We start from the raw sequence: 26,614 nt of genomic DNA on the forward strand, positions 1-26,614 counted from the left end.
TGTAATTGGCAACCTAATCAATAAAAGGTCCACCAGCCTCAGGACCACCCAGGACGACTCCGCTTTCCGGAGACTCCTAAAGACCTGGCTTTTCGAGCAGCAGTAACCCCCTCTTTCCCCTAGCGCCTTGAGACCCGCACGGGTGAGTAGCGCGCTTTATAAATGTTAATGATTTGGATTTGATTTGAATTGTCTTTGTTAGTTTGTTTTCCAGTTTGGCCAATATTGAATATCACAACGATATAGGTTTAACTGTCAGAATATCATCCAAGTGGTCCAAACCAAGGGACAGATGTAGCAAAATAACATTTTGCGACTTGCAAATTGCGAGTCATAGCGACTCGCAAAATGTTATGCAGAAAGGTGTCTCAGACACCTTCTGCGACTCACTATGAGGTCGCAAAGACCCACCTCATGAATATTTATGAGGTGGGTCGCAGTTTGCGACCCCACAGCGTGTCTAGGCACTCACAGGGATGGTGGCCTGCTGGAGACAGCAGTCCACCATGTCTGTGACTGCTTTTAAATAAAGCAGTTTTTTTTTTCTTTTTGCAGCCCGTTTTCCTTTAAAGGAAAACGTGCTGCAAAACGAAAAACATCCGAAACCATTTAGTTTCAGTTTTTTCAGAGTAGGAAGTGGTCCATAGGACCACTACTTGCTCAGAATTTTTTTTTTTTTTTGCATTCACAAAGGGGAAGGGGTTCCATGGGGACCCCTTCCCTTTTGCGAATGAGTTACCATCCACTTCAAGTGGATGGTAACTGCGAGTTGGTTTGCGACTGCATTCGCGGTCCCAAACCAACTCTGCATGGCGATGCGGTCGCAAATAGGAAGGGAACACCCCTTCCTATTTGCGAGTCGCAGCCTCAAATTGCGAGTCAGTACAGACTCGCAATTTTAGGTTGTGCATCGCGTAATGCCTTTTGCGCCTCGCAAACTGCGTTTTTCGCAGTTTGCGAGGCGTAAAAGGCTTGCTACATCTGGCCCTTACTTCTCTGTGCAGTATGGTAGTCAGTGCCACAAGTGGGGTGTACACCATACACCTTAGAAATGTTTTTTCTGCGTTGCCTTACTCTGCACTTGGGAAACATTCCCTGGGCGATGCAATGTGTCTTCCCATGCAACACCCATGGTTTTTGATGCCTCCCCACATTTACAAAACAACATAAACCTGGAGATGCGCTAAAACCTTACACCTCCGGAGGTGAGGCATACGGAGAAGAAATAATTTTATTTCTCCTCATTTTTATCTCTTTCCTTATTTGCTGCATTCTGCATCACACATAAAGAGATGAAAAAGCCTCCTGGGATTGTTATTGTGCAGGAAGGTGCATCTTCCTGCACAATAACAATCCTGCAGACAACACAGGCACCCTTGCATCATAGTGCAAGGGTGCCTGCGTTGCCGCTATGCTACCGAAACAGCAGCAGCGCAGGGGAAAGGACAGGAATGTACAATGGTGTATAAATACTGTGCATTCGTGTCCTTTCTCTTTGGCTTAGGGGAGCGCAGCAATGTGACTTGCTCCGCTGCCCTACGCCAAAATCCCATAAATGATGACCCAAGTGCTTGTCTATTGTGCAGAATTGGTGAAAAATGGCCGTAAAATTTCGATGCCTTCACAAGCCCTTGTTTGTGAGGGGATTCGAATTATGAGTTGTGCTGTAAACGCTGCACCAAAAAACATTTTCTGCAGGTACATTTCAGCAGGTCAAACCTGGCGAAATTTACTGTTGAAACAAAAGTTCAGTTTTAATCGAGACATGTCGAATTCAGTGGCTGAAAGCACCAATTCTAGGTGCAATTCTTAACTTTTCTAAGGAAAACTAGAATTGGGACATGTTTACTGTACCCAGTACATACCACATCCTGGGCTGTCATAATTTACAGTGTATAGTAAATACCTCACCCCATCTTGGCCCACTTGTAATTGGCAACCTAATCAATAAAAGGTCCACCAGCCTCAGGACCACCCAGGACGACTCCGCTTTCCGGAGACTCCTGAAGACCTGGCTTTTCGAGCAGCAGTAACCCCCTCTTTCCCCTAGCGCCTTGAGACCCGCACGGGTGAGTAGCGCGCTTTATAAATGTTAATGATTTGGATTTGATTTGAATTGTCTTTGTTAGTTTGTTTTCCAGTTTGGCCAATATTGAATATCACAACGATATAGGTTTAACTGTCAGAATATCATCCAAGTGGTCCAAACCAAGGGCCAGATGTAGCAAAATAACATTTTGCGACTTGCAAATTGCGAGTCATAGCGACTCGCAAAATGTTATGCAGAAAGGTGTCTCAGACACCTTCTGCGACTCACTATGAGGTCGCAAAGACCCACCTCATGAATATTTATGAGGTGGGTCGCAGTTTGCGACCCCACAGCGTGTCTAGGCACTCACAGGGATGGTGGCCTGCTGGAGACAGCAGTCCACCATGTCTGTGACTGCTTTTAAATAAAGCAGTTTTTTTTTTCTTTTTGCAGCCCGTTTTCCTTTAAAGGAAAACGTGCTGCAAAACGAAAAACATCCGAAACCATTTAGTTTCAGTTTTTTCAGAGTAGGAAGTGGTCCATAGGACCACTACTTGCTCAGAATTTTTTTTTTTTTTTGCATTCACAAAGGGGAAGGGGTTCCATGGGGACCCCTTCCCTTTTGCGAATGAGTTACCATCCACTTCAAGTGGATGGTAACTGCGAGTTGGTTTGCGACTGCATTCGCGGTCCCAAACCAACTCTGCATGGCGATGCGGTCGCAAATAGGAAGGGAACACCCCTTCCTATTTGCGAGTCGCAGCCTCAAATTGCGAGTCAGTACAGACTCGCAATTTTAGGTTGTGCATCGCGTAATGCCTTTTGCGCCTCGCAAACTGCGTTTTTCGCAGTTTGCGAGGCGTAAAAGGCTTGCTACATCTGGCCCTTACTTCTCTGTGCAGTATGGTAGTCAGTGCCACAAGTGGGGTGTACACCATACACCTTAGAAATGTTTTTTCTGCGTTGCCTTACTCTGCACTTGGGAAACATTCCCTGGGCGATGCAATGTGTCTTCCCATGCAACACCCATGGTTTTTGATGCCTCCCCACATTTACAAAACAACATAAACCTGGAGATGCGCTAAAACCTTACACCTCCGGAGGTGAGGCATACGGAGAAGAAATAATTTTATTTCTCCTCATTTTTATCTCTTTCCTTATTTGCTGCATTCTGCATCACACATAAAGAGATGAAAAAGCCTCCTGGGATTGTTATTGTGCAGGAAGGTGCATCTTCCTGCACAATAACAATCCTGCAGACAACACAGGCACCCTTGCATCATAGTGCAAGGGTGCCTGCGTTGCCGCTATGCTACCGAAACAGCAGCAGCGCAGGGGAAAGGACAGGAATGTACAATGGTGTATAAATACTGTGCATTCGTGTCCTTTCTCTTTGGCTTAGGGGAGCGCAGCAATGTGACTTGCTCCGCTGCCCTACGCCAAAATCCCATAAATGATGACCCAAGTGCTTGTCTATTGTGCAGAATTGGTGAAAAATGGCCGTAAAATTTCGATGCCTTCACAAGCCCTTGTTTGTGAGGGGATTCGAATTATGAGTTGTGCTGTAAACGCTGCACCAAAAAACATTTTCTGCAGGTACATTTCAGCAGGTCAAACCTGGCGAAATTTACTGTTGAAACAAAAGTTCAGTTTTAATCGAGACATGTCGAATTCAGTGGCTGAAAGCACCAATTCTAGGTGCAATTCTTAACTTTTCTAAGGAAAACTAGAATTGGGACATGTTTACTGTACCCAGTACATACCACATCCTGGGCTGTCATAATTTACAGTGTATAGTAAATACCTCACCCCATCTTGGCCCACTTGTAATTGGCAACCTAATCAATAAAAGGTCCACAGCTTGGAACCTGAGTTGTATTTTTTCATGCTGTACAACTCCCAACAAGGACTCTTTTGATTTAACTTGCGGCTCCTGCCAAAAAATTCCAATAGGGATTAAACACTTTCTCCCGAAAGTGTGCAGCTCGTGTGCAATCACGACATATGCCAGAAATATACTCATTCCACTCTGCCTCCTGGCATTAGGACACTTTATGAGGAGTCACCTTACACAAACAATAGGTAGGTGATAATTATAATTTTAAAACTACTTGCAGGAAAACAGATTTTTGCTAATGGGGGATAGAGGCCTAAATCTTGATAGGAATTGTGGCAGAGTTTCAGAACAGACAAACAGACAGCAGTTAATGTAAAATCAGGTTTCTGCTTGGAATCCCAGGCTTGGTAGCGTTGGGAAACACCCTTAGCGGAAGACAAGTGTTATTCCTTCCAGAGTACCTCCTCTGTTTCCGTGCAGGAACAATAATTAATTTACGGGCTTTAACGAGTGGAAGATTTACGGCATGAACTACCAAACACAAGTTCTGGACCAGCCAACGATAAAGGCTGTCTAGCTCCGTCTTGGTACCCGCCAAACGTTATTAGCCCTATGTGGGTTGGGACTCTAATCCAGTCAGGTCACATTCTGGTATTATCCAGCTTCTCTAATTGATTATGCTTTTCTGTTGTCACACCCACACTGCAAACATTGCAATCTACAGGGAGTCCACGTCTGTCACATGATACTTGGCACAGTACTCCATGTCCTGCTATGTTTTAATGACATCCGGACAGTAAACACAGGGCTGAAACTTAACCAAATAGATAGGGACAGACAATTCTGACCCCAAAAAAACAACAGACATGACTCCTGCACTGGTAAGGCTCCCTGGAATGGGCTCTCTTTTATAATACTGTGTTTTACAGTCTTGAGCATATTTGCCACTTTTGGGTCATAACAGAGCACTGAGCATTTTATTTAATAAACTAGTGTCTGTTCCTGTTGCTGGTTTAAATCATTCTTATAGTCTTTATGGTTTATCGCATAAATTAGATGTTCATTTGTGATTATAAATTGACTTCTTAGTCTGTGTTAAGTTGTTGAATGGTTGTAGCTTTTATAAAATATGTTCGCACAAAGGTTAGAGCAGTTAAGCCACTGTTACTTGTTATCTCAGATTACCTAGGTCCTTTGTTGGAAAATTTGGGTCATCATAGGTGTTAGCGCGTCTGAACTTAATAAGTAAACTTACAAGGGACCCGAATAGGTCGATGAACCTTTTGACTCGCAATTAAGATGTTCTTACCATAGCTCCAGTATATAATCAATAATCAATACACAATAACCAATAATCATTAGCAATCAATAAAACCAATAATCAATGGATTCAGTAATTGTCCACATCATGACCTTTCAGTCATGAATAATCACACCTTTCAGTGAAAGTTAGAATACTTATTTTCGTATATTAGCAATGCTTAGGTCATATAGATTAATCTAAAAATCAGATGAAACACATATAGAAACAGTACTAGTTGTCCAAAGCGGAGGAAGAAGCGTAATCTAATCAAAGCTTGAACATTAACACATTCTAAAGTTATGGTGCAAATCAGTAGCAAAGTCAACTGTGTCAATGTAATTATGTACATAAAATTTAGCACAGAAATTCACCAAGCATTGGTCCCTGTTATCATAATTAAATTTGTGAGAATCCTTAACTAACATCAAATTAGCATCAGCATGTTGGGCTTCCTGGAAAACAATTTAGTAACACAAATTTGGAGAAAAAAAACATCTAACTATGGCTCTATCAAAACAGCTCAGTTGGTACCTAAAAAGAAAAAGCAAATATGCACTGTAATCACAGTTTAGGGTATACCTATTCTCCGTATGGATCAGCAAAGCAGAATCAGTCTTCTTCCTCAGGACATCAGTCGATCAGCAAGGCATCATGATTCAGCATCAAAGTTCAGAAAAGGCAAAGTGTTTAAGCATTAAAGTTAAGCACGTCTCTTTTCGAGACGCAATATGGGCAATATTAAGGGCAGAAATGTCTCAGACTGTCTAACGACGAAAATGGGCAATGGTCAAAATGCATGTCTTCTCTCCGTGTACTCTTGGTAAGTCAAAACTGTTAAAACTACCCCCAAATGCTTATTGGTCAGTTAATCATATGTTCACACTTTGTCCAATAAAACTAAAATACCAAATCTATTAATTCTAATATTACTCCGTTCACATGTCGTTGATTGGTTTGTCTTGCAATGTCCTCATCATCCAGCTTGTCAGGTAATAATATTGTTACAGCTTCTGCTCTAGTCAGTATCTTCATTGTTCTTGTCCTGGGAAAATCAGTTTCACACACATTACACATAAAATGTTTCATTAGCAGGAACATCATCTTCTAGCAGTCGGTTCTCATGAGAAGTTTCCGTTATGAGCACATTTAAACAACACAATGGAAATTCACAGTTCAACTTTCTTTGGACAGCCATTTTCTTAAAAGCTAAGAAACACAGCTTGTACCCGAGGCTTGGCAAGTAGGCCAAGACACTCGCTAAGTTAAGGCCTACAATTAATAAAGCTAAAGCAAAATTCATAACCCTTAATATGACATATTAGTAAATTAGTCTAACATACATTCAACATTTCATAATATTTAATCATTGATTGGTACATTTTGTTAACATTGGTGGCCATTCTTCGTGATCACATTTTCGAATGCGTGCATTATTTTTCTATGTTTTTTTATTTTCTACATAAACTTATAATTCAAAATACATAAACACACATTAATAATTTTTATTAAAACACCTGCACCAGCATAGGTTCATAAACAGACTTTTGGTAGCTTGGCGAAGCAGCAAAGCCAAAACGCACGTGACATATGAAACGCAACATTAAAAACACTTTACAAATAAGCAGTAAAAACTATACAACAAATAGTAATCAAATCTGTGTTGGAGTCATGATATATAAAACAAGCATTGGCAAAGCAATGGGTCGCGCCTATGTAAGAGCTATGCCAATGTGTTTTAGCAATGTTGTACAGCAACAGAAAAAATGTTTTATTTTAACATTATTTGCTAAGAGGTCTAGTTTAAGTCACTGCTGCCATAATTTTCTATGGAAGTGTGTTGCATTATCTGTGAGTGGCCATACTCAAAGGAGGGCTGGAGTACATTAACTAGTTTTTGTGGTCGTTTGGGCTGTCATAACTTTAGAGGTGTAATTTGTGAATGCCAATAGGCTTTTGTGGGTGGATATTTGTATTAGCATGTCCCTCCCAAAACACCTCCCTACCTCTCCCAAAACCCTTCATCACTCTTCCCTAAACCCCTCCCTTGTTGTAAAAGATATTCCCCATTTCCCCTCTACTCCCCTGGTCCCATCCTCATTTACTACCAAAGCCCTTATTACTAGTGCAGGCCTAAATTATGATCCCTGAGCAAACGTGTTTACATTGGGATCAGAATATTGAGCTGTGTGATAATTATTATACCCTTGCACTTTTCTCCTGATAAAACCAGCCAAAATGTATTGGGGGAAAGTCCCATGAAAGGGACTGAGGAATGTGGTGTGTTATAAACTGAATCTGCAAGTTATTCCTCATTTGCAGGTTAAAATGCCAGAATAAGAGGTATTTACTACAGCTGGTCAATACCTCACTCGGAGGTAATGATATTTCCCACAAATGGTAAATACTTCACATGTTTTGACTAACTTTTATTGAGGCCTAAGCAGTAAACATACATGTGTTGAGATCTCCTCATAAAAAATCGATGGAGAGTTGCACCCATAGGTTTGTGCATTGCATTTGGTAGTTAGTACTTAGTTCTACTGTAGTGCTACTTTATGTACTACAAAATGTAGTTTGTGAATTAGGCTCTCCGTGTTTAAATAGTTCGAAGTTTCAGAACCTTTAGCAAAAGTACTGTATCTTCAGTTTTTAGTGCTTCAAAACTACTTAATATTTCAGGTACTTCTCCTTCAACAGAAGCAATGGGTTTTGAAAAGAAAAAGCCTTTCCTGACCTCTTGTGAGTCTTCAAGAGACCAGCCACCCTCAGGCCTCAAGATGAAAGTAGCTTTTAAAGTAAGATGATCAGGGCTGTGCAGGAACAGTTGTCAGTCTTTCCACCGGCAAACAGGGATTCTTCAACAGTCAGTCTTCTTCTTGTCTTCTGTTTTATAAGGTTGACCCACTAGTGATTAGTTGAATCCCCCAAGTTAATCCAACTAAACTTTCTGCACAATCGCTGCCTGCTTTTCTCAAGGGCATGATCCAGTTGCTATGAACTATAGTAAAAATCTACTCCACAATGTCCCATTCCCATGACATAAGTGAAGATTGGCTAAGATCCAGTTTCCCAGTTCTCTCAGTAGCCCATTCCTTCTAGCATCTTTATGATCAAAATAAAACATTCCCCTTCAAGGCTCCCCTGTTCCATTTCTCTACAGCTCTCAGGGAGTAAGGCCTTCAGTTGCCAGTGAGACCCTAAAGCTTCAAACAGATTCCATGGGGTGGTTCCCTTTTCACTTCCAGATGCTACAATACTCCACAGGCTGCCTTTTAGGAGAGATAGTTTCTGTAAAGTATAAACCTGCCATTGTCATCAGATTCAAACAGTCTAGCTTAAAGTCAGAAAAGTAGCAACCCTATCAAAAGTAATTCTTGTAAGACACAATTTAAAAAGCATATTACTTAATCAATAGTATGCCATAGAACTAGCATTCCTATCTTTTTCCAAGCCTGATAACTAGGTTTTTGACACAACACATCTCAGTGGCAACAAAACACATTAGCCTACGTTACCCCTTTAAACCAGTAAGTGCATGTCGCTTCCGTGATTTAAAAGTGAGAGTAGTGCTTATAAACCAGTTCAATTTTACTTTTGAAATGCACAAGAATAGCTGATTTACCTAATGCCAAATGCTATTGTTTAATGCTACGTGGCTCTTTCTAATACCATGTGCCTGGTTTATACTTCATAAGAGGTTGTTGAAAGTCCTACTCTGGCCAAGACAGAGTATTTGACTTTTACACAAACTGCTCAGTTTGTACATAATAGCAGTTGATTTACAGAAAAGTCAATTAGAAAAAAATGAGTATCATAGTTGAGGAGAAGTCACAATGAGTGAGACGCTGTTTTAACAGTCCCTTACTCTCTGCAGGTCAAAAACACCAGCTATGTATCCAGGTAAATAGAAAGAAAAAACTAAGGAGGCACACAAGAAAAGAGATGATATTCAGCATTAGTGTTATGGGAGGAAAGCCTGCTGTATTCATGTGCTCTAGTCCATTTCTTGTCCATTAATTGTCCCATGAGCTCCATCTCCCACTTCAGCCTTGTTTAGTTTATTATGTGCTGTGGTTTGAGTAGTCCTCCTTTGTGCTTAACGGAGAGCTTCCTTTCACATTCAGTTGAGTTTAATAGTTTTAATAATTTGTTTTCACATTGTGCTATTGTAGATGCTTACGAAACCTAATTCAGGTTTTGAGAGCGCATGATGCAAGTGAGAGAGCGTAGCTTATATAATCTATATTAACATGAAATGTTTATGAATTAATGTGTGATAATGCCGCATAGAAACTGTAATAGTGAATTTTGCTTAAACGCGCACTTGAAATGTGACCACGGGGAGTGGCCGGCAATGTATACGTGGACTAATAATGATGACTAAAATGTTTATAAATGTTATACTGAATACGTTTTATACTAATTATTAATGATTACGCTATTGAATTTGTGCTGAAATCCTTGTAGGCCTTAAGTTAGCATGAGCCAAAGTTTAGCTGCTTGGCTCTCATACTAAATGTATTTTTCCTATCTTGCAGTGTGCTGACTCGCAAAAGGACATGGCCTCTTGTTTTCTTCAAACTAGAAGCTGAAATGTAACCATGCTAGATCCGTTCTCATGAATTCTTCATTGCTTGTAGGGTGATATTTACAAAATGCAACAGTGTAGATTTATGTGATGTACAAGGTCGTTCAAACCGGTGAAGACAATGGAGCTACTGACCAAAAGATGTGCAAAGAATTACAGAAGGATGAAATAATACCGGACGTGCTACTTCTGAAAACGTAAATCATGTGGACCAATGAAGTGTCTGTAAAATAATATGGGATGAAAGATTAATGACCTAATGTGTTTTCTAATATGTTAAAGATAGTGGGGTATAACCAACGACCAATGACATTTTAGGGGAATGTACAACGAAAAAGGGATAAAAACCCATGACACAGGGAGCCATTTAGAATTAGGTAGGGAATGCTATTGATTTTATCCAGAAACTTTGTCACTCTGTTTGGTGACTTATTGGTTTGCTTAAAACCATCCTCGTCCTTAGATTTGCCCATTTTTACACTTTACCTCCTTATGAGGGAAGTGCCCACTTTTGCCCCGGAGCTGAGTTCTGACTGATGGCGGTTTGACTGATGTCCTGAAGACGAAGACTGAACCTGTGCGCTGACCTAAACTTTGGAGGGTAATTATGACAATACAATTGTGATTTGTCTGTTTGCTTTTCCTTTCTAGGTACCAACTGCTTATTTTGACAGAGACCATAGTTAGATGTGTTCTAAATTGGTCTTCTAAATCGTTTTGCATGAAGCCCAACATGCTGCTGCTAATCAGTGGTTAGGACAGGTATTCACTAAACTGATGCAAATAGACAAACGACCAAAACTATGCTTTGTTGAACTAACGCGTTATTGACACTCTGCTAATCGATCTATGTTCACGCCGTGTTATGTTTTAATGTTTGTGATTCTCGCCTTAATGAAATCTTATCAAAGTTGCCATTTCGTGACTATGCTATTATGTTTCTTGGTTTTGAGATTAACGCATCTGCTTTTAGAATTGTAATCAATAGGGAATAAAACTTCATAAAATTCTACTAAACTGGTGTGGTTATTCACGACTGCAAGGTCATTGTAGTGCTTTGAATTGATTAATGACTTTAACTAAAGTGAAATGTATTGTTATGATAAATATTGATGACATTATTGACGTGTTGATTGACATATTGATTAGCTATCTTGTCCTAAGGTGTCTCTCAACTTGGCCTAAAACGAGTCCTGATGTGTAATAAATTATCATAAAGGGACGCGTTATCAGTTCTGGTAGCAGAGCGACGGTTTGGCCCTTTGGGGCCCTAGGACGGAGAATTATTGTTTAAATTGTTCTTCTGAGATAATGAAAATTAGAGGTATGATGTGTTTCTAAATTCACCATTACTTTCCTGGGATCTCGGAGCCTGCCTAAGTGAGTTGGGGATGTTCTCAGCGTTTTAGCATGTGTGGGGTAGGATTTGCGCTTGCTCAGCTTATGCATTTTGCAGGTGATTTGTGAAGTTTGTGTGTATTTAGGCCAGGTAAATGTTGTTTTAGTAGGAGTGGGTGTACTCCGCGGTATGAGAGTAGGGAAGTCGGTGTACTTCAAATGAGTGTGGCGCTTCGTGCAAAAACATTATCCACGTGGTTGGTTGTTAATGTACGGACCCGTCATGGTCTAAGACTCCGGAGTATATTGACAATTGTAGGAGACACTTGGGTTTATGTTGTAATTTGTGCGGTTTAATTAGGTCAATCGGGCGTGGTTGACAAGTCGAGTTTGAGTCAATTGTGTGTGTGAAACCTTCAATGGAGATTTTGCAAGTTCTAAAGTGCACTAGAGCAAACCATTGACAAGTCGAGAGTAGGATTTGCGGGTCGAATTCTGCTTGCGAGTGCGGGAACTGAGAAGGAGAGAGTAGCGGCCGAGGCTTCAAGTGAAATCTCTGTAAAGTTCTGAAGCGAATGTGTACCCTTACTGTAGTAAACCGGCAAATTTGAGTTGTTGATGTTGTTAAAGGAGCTCGCAATCGTTTTGCATTAGTTTGGTGTGAGTCCAGTGAGGGGCGGACAAGCCGCAAGACTTTGTCAGCTGCAGTCTGTGTGAGTGTGACGTCAGTGGTGCCACGCTGAGATAGGTCATTTGTCGAGAGGGGTCGCGCACGGATTGGCTGCCGTCCGTGAGAGGCAATAGGTTGAGAAAGGTGGGTGAAGAGTATCCTGGGAGTTAAAGTCACTTTAAAAAAAATTAAATACAACAAAAGAAAAGACGCAAAGATTAATTTTATCAAACCTTTTAAACCCTGAAAGGAGACGCATACATTATGGCGAGTGAAGGGGAGCCTACACCGCCTGAGGGTACTCCAGCTTATATAGTCATGGAAGAAAAAGGTGTCATGCCTTGTTTATGGATGAAACAGTGGTGCAAACTGACAGAAAAAGAGGGATGTTTGACATTTCCGGAACATGGAACGTTCAATACGAGAGCTCTAGAGAATTTGAGGTGGATGTTAAATGTACAAAAGCCGCTTCCGAGACCAGCTCAGTACGAGGTTTTAGAAATTTGGGATTTAATGGCTATTAAAGAGAGACAACAGAAATTCCAGAGGAGAATAAAAAGGGCAGAGAAGACTTTAGCTGAAGCTAGATGGGATAATGAGAGCAAAATGTGGAGACGAGGAATAGTTGACGGACTCAAATTGTTCCCAGAAATAGCACAGGGAGACGAGACGCAGGGGAAGAAAGCCACCTGTAAGTCAGACAACGACTCTAATAAGCCTAAAGAGACTAAGAGGTCTTGGATAGAAGAGGATGATTCAGACGATGAAGAATTCCTAAATCAGATATTACATGATCACCCGCCACCTTATGCGGTAAGCGACAATGTTTCGAGCACTAGTGCGGGTCCTGGGAACCAGACGCAGGAGAAGGGAGTTACTGATACAGCACAGACTAGTGATACGGGTTTGATACAAAATGGTGTTAGTGTACCCACTGCACCAGACATGCAGATACAGTTTCAACCTCCACCGCAGATACAGAGAATCTATCCGGACATCCCAGTACTAGAGACTACTACAAATCTGATAGTGCCACCAGACCCGATATATACAAAATCGAGGTTAGTGCAGATTGAGCCAACTCCACAATTGCTGCCCCAGCCGCAGCGGCAGCTGATACCAGAGTATAACCCAGCAGCAGGACCTCCATTAGTACCTGCCCTGGCCTCAGAGAATCAAACTTTTGGAGTCGCTGCTCCACGGGGTTTGGGACAAGGTCAGACACCAGCTGCCATATCATTGCCAATTACTGTTGGTCCGCCGGTGCCATTGTATGGGCAAGGTAAGTCTGGCATGTGTGACCAGGGAGTAATAACCCAAGATGCAATAAGAGGAGGGTCCATAGGAACTCCCCAGTTAATGGCCCCGGGAGAACAAGCAGTTGAAAAATCAAGGTCTTTGATAGACCTTAGTCCTGTAGAAGCCCCGTCGGAGGCAATGAGACAGGCAGGGCTAGGTATGCCAACCCCGCAGTCGATAAGTACAAACGCATCACATTCGCCAATGATGCATGCAGGGAATATTTCACTGCAAGGTTTTACAGTGCAACAAGTGATTGAGTGGTTAGAAAAAACTTATGCTCCAAAAGCCGCAGCAACTGTAGAAAAGTTAGAAAGGTCGGAGAAAGATGATTACCTGATCCTTGTGAGACTGGGAGTGGAGGCTGCTGAACTAGTGGAAGGAACAATGGGGGTGAACAGATTAGAGTCATATACCGAAGCAGAATTTAGATATCTGTGCCCTAAAATTGCTAAAGAAGTAGGTAAGGTACATCAGAGGTTGGCGAACCTGGCAGACAAATACCATATTGATATTGAGAATACTAAACATTTGAAAAGAAGCTATAGATTAGACTTCGACTCAAAGACTTCGAGCACATGAGGTCTGCCGGAATGAAAGCACATCTAAAAGAAATACTGCAAAGTGCTCAGATCTGGGGAGCCTTAGAGAAGTGGGAAGGCAGATGGGCAAAGAAAAGAGATAAGGAGAAAAGTGACAGTCCGGGATCAAGTCAAGCTAAGGCTTCACCAGATACGGGATCAGTAAAGATGTTGCTGGTGAGAGAAACAGCTGTTGGGGTTCTGATCCATGTACCGTGGACTAGGGGAGACATTCTGTCATTCACAAATGATTATCCCAGGTTGAGGGAGAAGCCAATAGAGTGGTACCAGCAGACAGATAGGTTTGTAAAGCTTGCAAAGTGTCTGTGGGAAGACTTGAATACTTTGTTTGAGATCATTGTTCCACCCGACTTATGGCTTGAGTGCAAGAGAGGTGTAGACTGGCCGACACAGGAGCCGGCAAGGGATAAGGTGACCGGAGCACCCTCTGAAGAGGTGATGAAATACTATCATAAAGTGATTGAGTTTTTGAAGCAGAAAGTGTCGGCAAAAGTGACTGATTGGCAGAAAATCGATCGAACCTCACAGCAGGTTAAGGAATCAATCCATGCTTACTATGAGAGGTTGTTAAAAGCATTCAAACATTACAGTGGTACTGAAACTATTGAGCCGAAAGACATGAACCATCTCGTATTTAGATTTGTTGAAGGGCTGAGACCAGAGGTTAGCCAGATGATTAAGAATCATTTGATCTGTTGGCAAGAGAAGCCGATTGATGAGGTGTTGCAGTATGTGAAATACTGTAGTGACGAGATTGAGCTGAAGCAGAGAAAGTTGAAGGAGAAGGTGATGCAGATAAGGGCAGCGCAGGCAGGTATGCAGGGAAATGGAATCCAGCAGATGGTACAGCAACAACTGCAAGGGAATGGTGTGTTTCAGGCGCAACCAAGAGGCCGAGGTCGAGGTTTTGTGAATCGCGGTCCGGAGTTGAATACTGTTGTGGTTCAAAATGATGCGCAAGGGATGAAAAAGATGTCACCATGTCATGCGTGCGGGGGCGTGGGGCACTGAAAGTGTGAATGTCCGAATGCGGTGCAGGATGGTGTCGTTCAACAAAGCACAAATGTCGGTACAATACAAAATGTGAGAGGACCAAAAATGAGAAGTCAAAATCAAAACTTCCAGAATAATATGGTTCAGATGCAGGGGCTACAGCCCATGCAACAAATACAAATGCCGCATATTCAACCAGCGCAAATGCAGCAAGTACTACAGCAGGTTCCCATGGTACCTAGACAGCAAATGCAATTACCCTTAGCTCCAATGGGACAGCAACAGGTGATGCATCCTCAGCAGGTCACAGGTCAAGCAGTGAGTCAGAATAATACAGTACAGCAATTCCCATTGCGTGGTGAAGATGGAATGAAGGAGGAATGGTTGGATGACAGTTCAGACAGTGAAGAGTGCAGGCTTGCAGCGTCCTTAGAAGTAGATCAGAGGGGACCCTATGTAGAGGGAAAGGTGATGGGTCACAAGGTTTCCTTTTTGGTTGACACCGGAGCTATACGCTCTACAGTCAGAAGCGCAGAGGTTCCGAAATTGCCACTTTCAGGGCGTACCATAAGAGTGGTAGGAGTAGCAAACCAGTGCTTGACAAACCCGATCACAGATCCGGTGCAAGTTGAGATTGGCAACTTCCAGGGACTGCATACGTTTGTAGTCTGCGATTCGAGTCCCGTGTCCCTACTGGGAAGAGACTTACTGTGTAAAACAAAATGTTCGATTACCTGTTCCAATGATGGAATTGAGGTGCAGACAAACAGTGATCACGAAGGGGATGATGGTCAATTCTCTGAGTTAGAGACGGAGACCGCAAATGAGGATTACCCTCTGATAACCTTATCCCGATGCTTACAGTGACTGACTTACCAGCTGAGTTACAGGGAACAGTGACAGAGAAAGTGTGGGATTTGACAGGAAAGGAAGTGGGATTTGACAGGAAAGGAAGTAGGATTGAAAAAAGGAGTGGAACCAGTTAAAGTACAAGTGAAGCCAAATGCAGTGTTTCCCCAGGTGCCACAATATCACATGGCACAGGATGTCCTTATTCAGGTGTCAAATAATTGCAGATTTTGTAAAGCAAGGCGTTCTGAAGGAAGTGTTGAGCAGCCCATGTAATTCACAAATAATGGGTCTGAAAAAGCCTTGTGGGAAGGTTCGAATTGTGCAGGACTTAAGGAAAATAAACGAGATTGTGGTAAAATGTTGCCCCATAGTGCAAAACCCAGCAGTGATTATGTTCCAAGTTCCGTGTGATGCAGAATGGTTCACTGTGGTAGACTTGTCACAAGCTTTCTTTTCAGTGTCTCTTCATGAGGACAGCCAGTTTTTATTCAGTTTAAAATTCCTGGACAAGGTGTACAGTTGGTGCAGAATTCCTCAAGGGTTTTCTGAGTGACCGTCCATCTTCAATCAGATATTGAAAAAGGACTTAGAATCCTTAGTACTGCCTTTCAGTTCAACTCTAGTGCAGTACATTGACAACTTGCTGATTGCGTCCAAGACAAAAGATGACTGCAGGTATGACACAATTGCCTTACTGAATCATTTGGGAAAGAACGGACATAAGGTGTCCCCAAAGAAGTTGCAGTACTGTCAAAAAGAGGTGAAGTACTTAGGACACTTGATTGAGCGAGGGTCCAGGAGAATATCGAAGGAAAGAGTGACAGCCATTTGGCAAATGAACCCTCTCTACAACAAAGAGAGATGTCAGGATGTTTTTGGGAATGGTGGGCTACTGTCGCTAGTGGATACCCAACTTTTTGATTATCTCTAAACCATTGATAAAGCTGACAGGCAAAGAGACTAAGGATGAACCGTATACCATAACCCTATCCAAGGAAGAGCTTGAGTCATTCATGGAATTGAGAGAGAGCATGTGCAGGGCACCAGCTTTGGGTATGCCTGATTACACAAAATCTTTTCTACTGTTTTGTCATGAACGTGATGCTTTTTCTTTGTCTGTCTTGACACAGGTCCATGGAGGTGCAAACCGCCCTGTAGCATATTTTTCAGCTACCTTGGACCCCGCCGCAGCAGCCTTACCGGGTTATTTGCACGCAGTTGCAGCAGTTGGTCAAAGCCTCACGCAGTATGAAGGCATAGTGATGGGACATCCCTTAACAATAATGGTTCCACATTCAGTTGAAATTCTGTTGACCCGAACCAAAACTCGGCACATGACAAATGCTCGACTCACCCGATATGAGACAATTATTTTAGGGTCACCGAATGTCCCCTAAAGAGGTGTACTGCATTGAACCCGGCAACTCTACTTCCTGTTGAAAATACTGAGATTAACAATGAAGTGAAAGTGGAGCATGATTGTCTTGAGGTAACAGAACTATGTACCAAGCCCCGACCTGACATACAAGATACGCAGTTAAAAGAAAATGACTGCATTATGTTTGTTGACGGATCCTGTTTGAGAGACTCAGTTGGAATGCTGAGAGCTGGTTATACTGTGTGTACCATAGCTGGTATCATTGAAGCTTCCTGGCTCGAGAGAGTGTATTCCGCACAAGTGGCAGAATTAATTGCCCTTACTAAGGCATGCCACGCAGCTGAAAATCTGAAGGTCACTATCTATACTGATAGCAGATACGGATTCAGCATTGTACATGATTTTGGCCAATTGTGGTCATAGAGAGGTTTCATGACCTCTTCTGGTTCTCCAGTGAAAAATGGCGAACAAATTAAGGATTTGTTGCATTCGATTCAGTTACCTCTTGAAATTGCCGTGGTGAAATACAATGCTCATGTTAAATCACAAGACTTTAGTGGTCATTACAACCCTGGCAGACGGTGTTAAAGATGCAGTAATACCACAAACAGTCAGACGGACAAAAAAAGGGAATTATGACCCTGGCGGAAACCGCCAACAAAGACAGCCACTTTAACAAACCGCCCGCCACGGCGGTACAGACAAGCAGCGCGGCGGTCACCGCCAACAGACAGGCGGGAAACAATGTACCGCCCACAGTATCACAACAGGCCAATCCGCCACCTTTTCCGGGGCGGATTCACTGTGGATAAAAACACGGCGGAAACAGCTTTTGCTATGGGAAAACGCTCACCTTCTACACATCCCATGAGGAACGAAGACTCCATGGAGCCGGAACTCCAAATACTACCTGCCCTTGTCTTTCTGCTCCTTCACGACCATCAGCGACTTAAGCGCAGAGGATACCGGTGAGTACTGCACCTACGACACGGGGAGGCAAAAGTTAGGGACACACACACCAAACACCCCCACCCTCGCATATCTCAACATACACACCAATGCAGTCACAAAAAGAACAGTAACAACCCACAATCCCCCCGGAAGAATGCAAAGACAATGCGAATTTCTGGCAAACATTATAATGTGCCAATATACATGTCATACAAAAATATACAAATATATGTATTCCAAAATCACTCATATTTACATAAATAATCCGAGAAGTATTGCAGATATGTACACAACAATGTCCGTGCACAAACAGTCCCAAAATGCATGGGCGAGGTCCACAATATATACCTGACCAAAATCCGAGAGAACACTGCCGGGGCATCAGATAGAAACACTACAGGCACCTCAGGGGGAATGGAAGGGGGGGCACCTTAGCCAGATGAATGCAAAGCCAGATCCACGACGGGGCTCCATGCCCATTGATGTATCCTGGGGAGTGCAAAGCCACAGTCTCTCAAGTCTCTACAGTGGGTGGCTTGCCCACTGTTCAATCCTGGGGAGTGCACAGCCACAGTCTCTCAAGTCTCTACAGTGGGTGGCTTGCCCACTGTTCAATCCTGGGGAGTGCAAAGCCACAGTCTCTCAAGTCTCTACAGTGGGTGGCTTGCCCACAGTCTCTACAGTGGGTGGCTTGCCCACTATTCAATCCTGGGGAGTGCAAAGCCACAGTCTCTCAAGTTGATGCAGGTCCGTACTGGTACTGGGGGGTGACTGGTGCCCAGACTGGATGAGTCTCCCCGTGAAAGGTAGTGTCCTGTCACTGTCCCAGCTGCACATGGGATAAGGATGCCTGATGTGGTGGGCCATTCATTCCTACCCGGTGCATTGCCCTGTTCAGCGGTGCTTTGCCATGGCGGTCTTTGCCCTGTTCAGCTGTGCTTTGCCATGGCGGTCTTTGCCCTGTTCAGCGGTGCTTTGCCATGGTGGTCTCTGGACTGTTCAGCGGTGCTTTGCCATGGCGGTCTCTGGACTGTTCAGCGGTGCTTTGCCATGGCGGTTCTGGACTGTTCAGCGGTGCTTTGCCATGGCGGTCTCTGGACTGTTCAGCGGTGCTTTGCCATGGCGGTTCTGGACTGTTCAGCGGTGCTTTGCCATGGCGGTCTCTGGACTGTTCAGCGGTTCTTTGACATGGCGGTCTTTGCCCTGTTCAGCGGTGCTTTGCCATGGCGGTCTTTGCCCTGTTCAGCGGTGCTTTGCCATGGCGGTCTTTGCCCTGTTCAGCGGTGCTTTGCCATGGCGGTCTCTGGACTGTTCAGCGGTGCTTTGCCATGGCGGTCTCTGGACTGTTCAGCGGTGCTTTGACATGGCGGTTCTGGACTGTTCAGCAGTGCTTTGCCATGGCGGTCTCTGGACTGTTCAGCGGTGCTTTGCCATGGCGGTCTCTGGACTGTACAGCGGTGCTTTGCCATGGCGGTCTCTGGACTGTTCAGCGGTGCTTTGCCATGGCGGTCTCTGGACTGTTCAGCGGTGCTTTGACATGGCGGTTCTGGACTGTTCATCAGTGCTTTGCCATGGCGGTCTCTGGACTGTTCAGCGGTGCTTTGCCATGGCGGTCTCTGGACTGTACAGCGGTGCTTTGCCATGGCGGTCTCTGGATTGTTCAGCGGTGCTTTGCCATGGCGGTCTCTGGACTGTTCAGCGGTGCTTTGACATGGCGGTTCTGGACTGTTCAGCGGTGCTTTGCCATGGCGGTCTCTGGACTGTTCAGCGGTGCTTTGCCATGGCGGTCTCTGGACTGTACAGCGGTGCTTTGCCATGGCGGTTCTGGACTGTTCAGCGGTGCTTTGCCATGGCGGTCTCTGGACTGTTCAGCGGTGCTTTGCCATGGCGGTTTGATACAGACATTGGTGTGTGGCATGACGATCTCCACACTGGACATTGGTGTGTGGCATGACGATCTCCATACTGGACATTGGTGTGTAGCGTGACGATCTCCACACTGGACATTGGTTTGTGGCATGACGATCTCCATACTGGACATTGGTGTGTGGCATGACGATCTCCATACTGGACATTGGTGTGTGGCATGACGTTCCATCATTGCCCAGCGGGGCTGTGGCATCCTGGCCCCGCCTGGGCTGTGTCTTGTGCTGTGGTCTCTGGACCAGTGACGATACTTGGGCCCTCATGGGCTGTGTCTTGTGCGGTGGTCTCTGGACCAGTGACGATACTTGGGCCCTCCTGGGCTGTGTCTTGTGCGGTGGTCTCTGGACCAGTGACGATACTTGGGCCCTCCTGGGCTGTGTCTTCTGCGGTGGTCTCTGGACCAGTAACGATACTTGGGCCCTCCTGGGCACTGACTCTGGCGGGGGTCTCTGGACCCATTACGATACTTGGGCCCTCCTGGGCACTGACTCTGGCGGTGGGCTCTGGACCCATTACGATACTTGGGCCCTCTTGGGCACTGTCTCTGGCGGTGGGCTCTGGACCCATTACAATACTTGGGCCCTCCTGGGCACTGACTCTGGCGGTAGGCTCTGGAAAAGTGACGACGGTGCTAGCGGTTGTGTCTGGACCGCTGGAAATGATGGCGCACTTCTCCGCCGTGACACTCACAATAGGCTGGGCAGACTTCCTCTGGACCTTCCCCACCTTTTTTGGAGTTACAGCTGACTCACCAATCGCCTTCGATCCCATTTCACTTGTTGTCCCACCATGAGTCTTGACACGGTCCCGTCGTCCACTCTCCAATTTCTGAGCCTTTACAGGGGGTGGGCTGCCAGTGCCTTGTCTCCGGGTCCTACTGCCTGCCCTGGTGGACGGTGCGCTCCAAAAACCTGGCACACGCACCACTGGTACTGGAGGCTTTTTGGCTGAGGCGCTACGACGGGACTGATGAATTGGAGGGGGGGTGGAGGCAAAAAGGTCAATTTGACAGAGGGACAGTTTCTGACGAACACTGGGATGGGTAGCTGGAGGGGGTCTGGGAGTGGAGGAAGAGGAGGTGGTTGTAGGAGGTGTCACTTTAGCTGTTTTGGGTGCAGGTGCAGGTACTGGAGGCTGTTGTGAGGTGGATGGATGTTGGGTGAGTGCCGGCGTTTGGGTACTTTGGGAGGGGGCGTCACAGACACACTGGGAGAGGACACAGGGGATGTGTAAATGGCAGTGGAGGTGGTGAGTGCAGGTGAGCGGCGTGTGGTGCTAGGTGTCCTGGTGCGAGTCCTTGTGCCTGTAGATGTGGTGCATGCAGGTGTGTGTGTAGACGAGACTGGGAGGGAGGAGGGAGAAGAGGAGGAGGGGGACACAGTGGAGATAGTGGATGTTGCTGTGTCTGTATAGGTGTGATGCTTGTGTGAGTGCCTGTGGGATGTGTGGTGCCTATGTTTGCCTGAGCTACTTTTGGGTGTTGACTTGTGTGCATGCTGGTCTGTAGGTGTGCTTGGGATGGGCTGGGGTACAGGGGATTGGGTCTGAGTGGAGGAAGTAGGAGGGGGGAGGCTGGACACAGGGACAATGGCTGCCATCAGTGCTGAGGCCAGAGTTTGCAGGGTTCGCTGAAGGACAGCCTGACCAGAATGAATGCCCTCCAGGAATGCATTACCATGTTGCAACGCCCTTTCTACACCCTGGATGGCATTCACAATGGTAGACTGCTCCACAGTGAGTGACCTGAGGAGGTCAATGGCCTCCTCACTGAGGGCAGCAGGGGTGACTGGGGCAGGGCCTGAGGTGCCTGGGGCGAAGGTGATGCCCACCCTCCTGGGTGAGCGGGCACGGGGCGAACGCTGAGGGGCTGCTGGGAGGGTGCTGCTGGTAGGGTGGGTGGCGGCTGTACCTGTAGAAGTGGGGCGCACAGATGGTGCCGCCACCACAGGGGTGCTCACATCGGCGGACGAGTCTGTGTCGCTGGTTGGTGATCCGGTGGCTGACGTGAAGCTCCCCTCGCCCTCCGTCCCACTGGTGTGTTCAGAGTCTGTGGTGTGGTGTGGCCCTCCATGGCCATGTGGGATGCAGCTCCCTCGTGCTCCGGTGCCACTGTACCTCCGTCTGTTGATGCTGATGTACAAAAGGACAGTGAGAGCAGGAAAAGGGGGGGGAGATAGAACAAAGAGAGTTTTAGTGCATGGCATACCGCTACCGTTGGCGGACAAGACAGACGCAGCAGCCCCATGCACAACGCCGCGCTCCTGCCCTCTGCACATGCAACTTCTGGGATATGGCCTACATGGCATTGGTGGAAATCTGCACACATGGATGCCACCGTGGCAACTATACCTCAACTTGATAATTTACTGAGGTGGGGTAGAGTGCCACATGGCCTACATTACGGAGGGGCCTTGCCTACCTAACTCGCCCTGGCCTAGGGACACCCACAGCCCACCTCCCCCACCCAGACACCTCCACTGCACGCAAAGTCCGCAGAATGAGAGTGTACTCACCCCCTTGTGTCTGCTGTGATGTCCTTAAGCGCCCATCCAACTCCGGGTAGGCCACCGCAAGGATCCGGAACATCAGGGGGGTCATGGTACGACGGGCACCCCTCCCACGTTGGGAGGCCATCCCCAGCTGATCCTCCGCCGTCTTCTTGCTGCAGCGGCGAATGTCCTCCCATCTTTTCCGGCAGTGGGTGCCCCGTCTCTGGTGGACCCCCAGGGTCCGGACTTCCTTGGCGATGGCACGCCAAATGTCCTTCTTCTGGTGGACGCTGACCTACATGACATGCACAAGGGAAGCAGAGAAGTCATTACCAACTGCACCGTCGATGTAAGTGTCCCCCCTCCCTACCCCTGCCATGTGGCACATGCATTCACATGCATTCATGTTCCCTGAACTCTGCCCCCTTCCCTCTTACAACCAGCCCTCTCCAACCAGGCCTAGCCCATACAACGTGCTCCCTGTGTACTTACCTGTTGGTCTGGAGGACCGTAGAGTAGCGTGTACTGGGGGAGGACCCCGTCTACTAGTTTCTCCAACTCCTGAGCAGTGAAGGCAGGGGCCCTTTCCCCTTGGCCTCTACGGAAGCAAATCCTGCGATCTGGCCTACATGCCTATGGTGGACATCTGCACACATGGATGCCACAGGGGCATCTATACCTGTACTTGGCCCACTACTGAGGTGGGGTGGAGTGCCACATACTCTGCATTACGGAGGGGCCTAGCCTATGTATTTCTGCCTGGCCTAGGTACACCCACAGCCCTCCTCCCTCAGCAGCCCCTCAACTGCGCGCCAAGTACCCAGAATTAGGTTGTACTCACCCCCTTGTGTCTGCTGTGATGCCCTCAAGCGCCCATCCAGCTCCGGGTAGGCCACTGCCAGGATCTGGAACATCAAGGGGGTCATGGTGCGACGGGCACCCCTCCCACGTTGGGAGGCCATCCCCAGCTGAGCCTCCGCCGTCTTCTTGCTCCAGCGGCGAATGCCCTCCCATCTTTTCCGGCAGTGGGTGCCCCGTCTCTGGGGGGCCCCCAGGGTCCGGACATCCTTGGCGATGGCACGCCAAATGTCCCTCTTCTGGTGGGCGCTGACCTACATGACATGCACAAGGAAAGAGGAACAGTCATTACCAACTGCACCATCAATGTGAGTGGCCCCCTCCCTACTCTGACCATGTGGCCCATTTATTCCCATGCTTTACTGTAGTATGACTTCTGCCCCCTTCCCTCTTCCACCCAGCCCTGTCCACCCAGGCCTAGCCACTACAACGTGCTCCCTGTGTACTAACCTGTTGGTCTGGAGGACCGTAGAGCAGAATGTACTGGGGGAGGACCCCATCCACAAGTTTCTCCAACTCTTGTGCAGTGAAGGCAGGGGCCCTTTCCCCAGACGCAGCAGCCATCGTCGCTTCTAGACCGAGGTCACAGCAGCACTAGCAGTGTAGGTCCTCTCCTGTCAAAGGTCAGGTATCTAGTGATTGAACAGATAGAAAATGGTGGTGACGTCCGCGGCGGTGACGTCCGCGGTGGGGCGCATCATCACCACCGGCGCACCTGTTCATTGGCTCCTGGGACCCATAGGGTCCAATGTTAACCAATGCAGCATTGCGCCGCGGTCTACGACCGCCTACCGCGACGGTGTGCAACGCCAGCGCTGTTACCCCACAACCCCATTGTCCCAGTTTAGAGGTCAGGCAGCCGCCATTTCAGGGGTCCACATGGATTCATTTTCAACTGCGTCACACATACTGAGGCCTACACTCAACACACATACAGGAAGGGTTTTGTGTCTGCTGTAGTCTTGTGTGTAACTATGGGTACATACTTGGAGGAATAGTGAGTGGTTGTTCGCTGTTGTCCTTCTTAGGCACCGTCAGCTGGGACATATGAGAAGATGGCGGAATCCTCCGGTGTACCGACCGCTGGTGAACCTGTTGACAATGGAAGAGAGACATTTAATCGTGACCTACCGGTTTGACCGTGCTACAATCCAGAAACTATGTACCCAGTTGGAGACAGACCTGATGTCATCAATCCGCCATCCCGCTGGAATCCCCCCTGACGTGCAGGTGCTGTCAGTGCTCCATTTCCTTGCAAGTGGGTCATTTCAAACAACAGTGGCCATGGCATCAGGGATGTCCCAGCCTATGTTTTCCAACGTGTTGTCCAGAGTGTTGTCTGCCCTGCTGAAACACGTAAGGAGATACATCATATTCCCTCAGGTGGAGGATTTGCCTACAGTGAAAGGTGACTTCTTTGCCCTTGGACATATCCCCAACGTCATAGGTGCCATTGATGGGACCCATGTAGCTCTGGTCCCCCCCGCAGGAGTGAACAGGTGTACAGGAACAGGAAGAGTTATCATTCAATGAATGTCCAGATGGTCTGTTTGGCAGACCAGTACATCTCGCAGGTAAATGCTATGTTCCCTGGCTCAGTGCATGACGCCTACATCCTGCGGAATAGCAGCATCCCTGATATGATGTGTGAACTCCAGAGGCACCGTGTATGGCTATTGGGGGACTCTGGTTACCCCAACCTTTCCTGGCTATTGACCCCAGTGAGGAATCCCAGGACCAAGGCAGAGGAACGCTACAATGAGGCCCATGGGCGGACTAGGAGGGCTATCGAACGCACCTTTGGCCTCCTTAAGACCAGGTTCCGGTGCCTCCATATGACAGGTGGGTCCCTATTCTACTTTCCGAAGAAGGTGTGCGACATCATCATCGCCTGCTCCATGCTCCATAACTTGGCATTGCGACGCCAGGTGCCTTTTCTGCAGGAGGATGATCCAGATGACGGTGTTGTGGCAGCTGTGGAGTCTGTGGAGCCTGTGGACAGTGATGAGGATGAAGCTGAGGAAGACGAAAACGACAACAGGGAGTCAGTCATACAGCAATATTTCCAGTGACACACAGGTGAGAACATTTTCATTTTTACCATTACATTAACTTTCACACATCTACCTCTATCCTGTACCTACATTTCACTCACTATTTGTTAATTGAGTTGTACCCTTCCATTTCAGTTTCACAAGTGTGGTAACCTACGTGTCAACTGTTTGCATCCTTGAAGGGCTTGTGATGTGTGACATAGGTATGTTAGCCTTCCAATGGGTAACCCATTATGAAACTGTAATTTATAATACAGATTTACTAATCATAGACTGACTCCATTTGTTTTTAGTGTTTCAGGGGTGTTTATTTAAGTGCTCAAAAAATGAAGGGGGGTTGTAAACTGGTGATGGGTGATGGTGGAGGAATGTCCATGGCAGAGTCCAGTCTATTAATCTCACAGGTACATTGCACATCTGGGCATTGGAAGTGGAGCTATGTCAGTTCCGATTTGGACAGGGTAACAAAGTGGGACAGTGGGGGGACAATCAGGGTGGTCTTATTTCCTGGCGGGGGTCTTGCCATCTTGCTCTGTCCTGTTCCTGGATCTCAGGGCCCGCTTGCGTGGTGGTTGTCCGTCTTCAGGGGATGTTGTGCTGGTGTGTTGGTCCTGTGGCGGGCGTCCTGTCCACTAGCGCCGGCGGAGGTGGTGGGCATTTCATCATCCTGGCTAGTGTCAGGGGCCCCTTGGAGTGCCACGGTGTCCCTTAAGGTCTTTTGAATGTCCGTCAGCACCCCTACGATGGTGCCCAGGGCGGAGCCGATGGTCCTGAACTCCTCCCTGAACCCCAAATATTGTTCCTCCTGCAGACGCAGGGTCTCCTGCAACTTGTCCAGGACCGTCGCCATCGTCTCCTGGGAGTGGTGGTATGCTCCCATGATGGAGGAGAGGGCCTCGTTGAGAGTTGGTTCCCTTGGCCTGTCCTCCCTCTGTCGCACAGCAGCCCTCCTAGTTCCCCTGTGTTCCTGTGCCTCCGTACCCTGGACCGTGTGCCCACTACCACTGCCCCAGGTCCCTATTGTTGTTGGGGTGGTGGGTTCGCCTCGGTGCCCTGTAGTGGTGGACACACCGCTGATTGACCTGTCCTGGGTAGGGAGGTTTGGGCCCGCTGGGTGGGTGCTGTGCTGGTGTTACCAGAGGGTGTAAGCTTGGTGTTGGGCTGTGGCTGGGCAAGGGGAACCGAGTGTCCTGAGGCCCACGATGGTCCGGGCTGGTCATCAAGATCCAGTGGGGCAGAGCTGCTGTCATCACTGTGGGCCTCTTCTGGGGGTGGAGTGGTGTTGTCTGGACCCTCTGGTGTGGTGACGTTCCTTCGGGTTCCAGCGGGGGTATAAGTACATGATTATTGCATGTGTGTGTTTCATGGAGTGCAATGGTTGGGTGTTCGTGAACCCCAGAGCAGGCATTCCTGTGTGGGGGTTTGTGTGCTGATGGTTGGGGGGTGT

The sequence above is a fragment of the Pleurodeles waltl genome, chromosome 2_2, assembly GCF_031143425.1.
Source record: "Pleurodeles waltl isolate 20211129_DDA chromosome 2_2, aPleWal1.hap1.20221129, whole genome shotgun sequence".
NCBI lineage: Eukaryota > Metazoa > Chordata > Amphibia > Caudata > Salamandridae > Pleurodeles > Pleurodeles waltl.